This window comes from Arachis stenosperma, chromosome 2 (assembly GCF_014773155.1).
Source record: "Arachis stenosperma cultivar V10309 chromosome 2, arast.V10309.gnm1.PFL2, whole genome shotgun sequence".
In the NCBI taxonomy this organism is placed as follows: domain Eukaryota; kingdom Viridiplantae; phylum Streptophyta; class Magnoliopsida; order Fabales; family Fabaceae; genus Arachis; species Arachis stenosperma.
Window position 1 is genome coordinate 80,355,704 of NC_080378.1, and position 5,277 is coordinate 80,360,980.

The 5,277-nt window shown below is 42.6% G+C and overlaps 1 non-coding gene across 1 annotated transcript; it reads left to right on the plus strand.

Moving 5' to 3' along the window:
• Window positions 1-3,505: 3,505 nt before the first annotated feature.
• LOC130964707 (small nucleolar RNA R71) lies at window positions 3,506-3,613 on the plus strand. Its single transcript, XR_009080785.1, has one exon. It is a non-coding gene; the product is annotated as a small nucleolar RNA R71 (small nucleolar RNA).
• Window positions 3,614-5,277: the final 1,664 nt, after the last annotated feature.

Genomic DNA, 5,277 nt, shown 5'->3' on the forward strand with positions numbered 1-5,277 from the left:
TTCTCCTAGGGAGGTGTTTAGTTGCTCCCAATAGTTTTGTGGAGGAAAGTGCATCCCTTGAGGTATCTCAGGGATCTCATGATGAGAGGGGTCTCTTGTGTGCTCCATCCTCTTCTTAGTGATGGGCTTATCCTCATCAATGGGGATATCTCCCTCTATGTCAACTCCAACTGAATAACAGAGGTGACAAATGAGATGAGGAAAGGCTAACCTTGCTAAGGTAGAGGACTTGTCCGCCACCTTATAGAGTTCTTGGGCTATAACCTCATGAACTTCCACTTCTCCTCCAATCATGATGCTATGGATCATGATGGCTCGGTCTAGAGTAACTTCGGACCGGTTGCTAGTGGGAATGATTGAGCGTTGAATGAACTCCAACCATCCTCTAGCCACGGGTTTGAGGTCATGCCTTCTCAGTTGAACCGGCTTCCCTCTTGAATCTCTCTTCCATTGGGCGCCCTCTTCACAAATGTCAGTGAGGACTTGGTCCAACCTTTGATCAAAGTTGACCCTTCTAGTGTAAGGATGTTCATCTCCTTGCATCATGGGCAAGTTGAATGCTAACCTTACACTTTCCGGACTAAAATCCAAGTATTTTCCCCGAACCATAGTAAGCCAATTCTTTGGATCCGGGTTCACACTTTGATCATGGTTCTTGGTGATCCATGCATTGGCATAGAACTCTTGAACCATTAAGATTCCGACTTGTTGAATGGGGTTGGTCAGAACTTCCCAACCTCTTCTTCGGATCTCATGTCGGATCTCCGGATATTCACTCTTTTTGAGTGAAAAAGGGACCTCGGGGATCACCTTCTTCAAGGCCACAACTTCATAGAAGTGGTCTTGATGCACCCTTGAGATGAATCTCTCCATCTCCCATGACTCGGAGGTGGAAGCTTTTGCCTTCCCTTTCCTCTTTCTAGAGGTTTCTCCGGCCTTAGATGCCATAAATGGTTATGGAAAAACAAAAAGCAATGCTTTTACCACACCAAACTTAAAAGGTTTGCTCGTCCTCGAGCAAAAGAAGAAAGAAGAGAGTAGAAGAAGAAGAAATGAGGAAGAAGGGAATGGCTTTGTGTTCGGCCAAAGAGGGGGAGAAGTGGTGTTTAGGTTGTGTGAAAATGAAGGGGTGAAGAAGGGTATATATAGGGTAGGGGGGCTCATGGTTCGGTCATGTATGGGTGGGTTTGGGAGGGAAAGTGGTTTGAATTTGAAGGGTGAGGTAGGTGGGGTTTTATGAAGGATGGATGTGAGTGGTGAAGAGAAAGATGGGATTTGATAGGTGAAGGGTTTTTGGGGAAGAGGTGTTGAGGTGATTGGTGAATGGGTGAAGAAGAGAGAGGGTGGTGGGGATCCTGTGGGGTCCACAGATCCTGTGGTGTCAAGGAAAAGTCATCCCTGCACCAAATGGCATGCAAAATCACGTTTTGAGCCAATTCTGGCGTTAAACGCCGGGCTGGTGCCCATTTCTGGCGTTTAACGCCAGGTTCTTGCCCTTTTCTGGCGTTTAACGCCAGTCTGGTGCCCCTTTCTGGCGTTAAACGCCCAGAATGGTGCCAGACTGGGCGTTAAACGCCCACCTGCTAGCCTTACTGGCGTTTAAACGCCAATAAGTTCTTCCTCCAGGGTGTGCTGTTTTTCTTCCTGTTTTTCATTCTGTTTTTGCTTTTTCAATTGATTTTTGTTACTTTTCATGATCATCAACCTACAAAAAACATAAAATAACAAAAGAAAATAGATAAAATATAACATTGGGTTGCCTCCCAACAAGCGCTTCTTTAATGTCAATAGCTTGACAGATGGCTCTCATGGAGCCTCACAATTGATCAGAGCAATGTGGGAACCTCCCAACACCAAACTTAGAGTTTGAATGTGAGGGTTCAACACCAAACTTAGAGTTTGGTTGTGGCCTCCCAACACCAAACTTAGAGTTTGACTGTGGGGGCTCTGTTTGGCTCTGTTTTGAGAGAAGCTCTTCATGCTTCCTCTCCATGATGGCAGAGGGATATCCTTGAGCTTTAAACACCAAGGATTCTTCATTCACTTGAATGATCAACTCTCCTCTATCAACATCAATCACAGCCTTTGCTGTGGTTAGGAAGGGTCTGCCAAGGATGATGGTTTCATCCATGCACTTCCCAGTCTCTAGGACTATGAAATCAGCAGGGATGTAATGGTCTTCAATCTTTACCAGAACATCCTCTACAAGTCCATAAGCTTGTTTTCTTGAATTGTCTGCCATCTCTAGTGAGATTATTGCAGCTTGTACCTCAAAGATCCCTAGCATCTCCATTACAGAGAGAGGCATGAGGTTTACACTTGACCCTAAGTCACACAGAGCCTTGTTGAAGGTCATGGTGCCTATGGTACAAGGTATTGAGAACTTCCCAGGATCTTGTCTCTTTTGAGGTAATTTCTGCCTAGACAAGTCATCCAATTCTTTGGTGAGCAAAGCGGGTTCATCCTCCCAAGTCTCATTTCCAAATAACTTGTCATTTAGCTTCATGATTGCTCCAAGGTATTTAGCAACTTGCTCTTCAGTGACATACTCATCCTCTTCAGAGGAAGAATACTCATCAGAGCTCATGAAAGGCAGAAGTAAGTCCAATGGAATCTCTATTGTCTCATTTTGAGCCTCAGATTCCCATGGTTCCTCATTGGGGAACTCAGTGGAGGTCAGTGCACGCCCATTGAGGTCTTCCTCAGTGGCGTTCACTGCCTCTCCTTCCTCTCCAAATTCGGCCATGTTGATGGCCTTGTACTCTCCTTTTGGATTTTCTTCTGTATTGCTTGGGAGAGTACTAGGAGGGAGTTCAGTAATTTTCTTCCTCAGCTGACCCACTTGTGCCTCCAAATTCCTAATGGAGGACCTTGTTTCAGTCATGAAACTTTGAGTGGTTTTGATTAGATCAGAGACCATAGTTGCTAAGTCAGAGGGGTTCTGCTTAGAATTCTCTGTCTGTTGCTGAGAAGATGATGGAAAAGGTTTGCCATTGCTAAACCTATTTCTTCCACCATTATTGTTGTTGAAACCTTGTTGAGGTCTCTGTTGATCCTTTCATGAGAGATTTGGATGATTTCTCCATGAAGAATTATAGGTGTTTCCATAGGGTTCTCCTAGGTAATTCACCTCTTCCATTGAAGGGTTCTCAGGATCATAAGCTTCTTCTTCAGATGAATCATCCTTAGTACTGCTTGGTGCATTTTGCATTCCAGACAGACTTTGAGAAATCAAATTGACTTGTTGAGTCAATATTTTATTCTGAGCCAATATAGCATTCAGAGTATCAATCTCAAGAACTCCTTTCTTCTGATTAGTCCCATTGTTCACAGGATTCCTTTCAGAAGTGTACATGAATTGGTTATTTGCAACCATTTCAATTAGCTCTTGAGCTTCTGTAGGCGTCTTCTTCAAATGAAGAGATCCTCCAGCAGAGCTATCCAAAGACATCTTGGACAGTTCAGAGAGACCATCATAGAAAATACCTATGATGCTCCATTCAGAAAGCATGTCAAAAGGACATTTTCTGATCAATTGTTTGTATCTTTCCCAAGCTTCATAGAGGGATTCTCCATCCTTCTGTCTGAAGGTTTGGACTTCCACTCTAAGCTTACTCAATTTTTGAGGTGGAAAGAACTTTGCCAAGAAGGCATTGACTAGCTTTTCCCATGAGTCCAGGCTTTCTTTAGGTTGTGAGTCCAACCATGTCCTAGCTCTGTCTCTTACAGCAAAAGGGAATAGCATAAGTCTGTAGACCTCAGGGTCAACCCCATTGGTCTTGACAGTGTCACAGATTTGCAAGAATTCAGCTAAGAACTGATGAGGATCTTCCAATGGAAGTCCATGGAACTTGCAATTCTGTTGCATTAGAGAAACTAATTGAGGCTTAAGCTCAAAGTTGTTTGCTCTAATGGCAGGGATAGAGATGCTTCTCCCATATAAGTTGGGAGTAGGTGCAGTAAAGTCACCCAGCACCTTCCTTGCATTGTTTGCATTGTTGTTGTTCTCGGCTGCCATGTCTTCTTCTTCTCTGAAGGTTTCTGTTAGGTGATGGGAATTATTTTGGGTTTGAGAAATGAATCTCTCCCAAAAACACACCAATCTAACCGGCAAGTGTACCGGGTTGTATCAAGTAATAAAAACTCACGGGTGTGAGGTCGATCCCACAGGGATTGAAGGATTGAACAATTTTAGCTTAGTGGTTGATTTAGTCAAGCGGATCAAGATTTGATTGATTGAGTTGCAGAATTTAAATTGCATTGAAAGTAAAGAGAACAAGAATTAAAGTGCTGTATCTTAAAGAACAAGAAATTAAATGGCAGAAACTTAGATTGCAAGAAATGTAAATTGCAAGAATCTTAAATGGCAAGAATTGTAAATGACTTGAAATGTAAAGGGGATCGGGACTTGAATTTGCAAGAATTAAACAAAGAGAATTCAAATTGCATTAAACAGAAGAGTAAATGGGGAATGGGTTGAAACAGATTCTAACAGGAAATTAAAAGAACAATTAAAGCAAGGAGTAGAGAATTGAAATGGGCAATTGGATCTCAGGACCCAGAGACTAGAAACTAAGTCTAGATCTCAATGCCTTCCTAGATCCAACAAGAACAATATCACAGGAATTGTAAATTGCAAGAGAATTAAATGAGAAAATAAGTAGCAGAAAAGGAAACTAAATTTGCAGTGAAAGTAAACAAGATCCAAGGTGAGATTGAAACAGAATTCCTTCAATTCTCCAACCCAAGATCCAAGACAAGTGTAATTCAAATTGAAAGCAATTAAACTAAGGAAATGAAAATCACTCAGGCTTCCACACAGAACAGAAAACTCTCTAAAAACTCTCAAAAGGGAAGCTCCTCGAATAAATTGAATCTAAGCCTATTTATACACTTTCTTCAATTGATCTTCAAGCTTTGTGTTGGGCCTTTGCTCTTGGTGGAATTGGGTTGAAAGAGGCTTTGATTGATTGCTCTTGAAGTTTGGAGAAGAACCCAAGTGAACCAATTGAACCGGAATTGAGTTTTGCCAATTTGGGTTTTAAAGTTAGCCTCAAAGTTAGGGGGCTAACTTCATGGCTAACTTTTTCTAGCAGCAAAACCAATTTGCTGCACTTCACGTTTGGGCCAACGTTAGGGGGCTAACTTTGACCCTAACGTTGGCCTTGTTTTGAGTTGGAGTGGCGCCAACGTTAGCCTCCAAGTTAGGGGGCTAACGTTGGCGCAAACGTTGGAAGCCCTGGGAGGAATTTTAAATCTCCAACGTTAGCCTCCAAG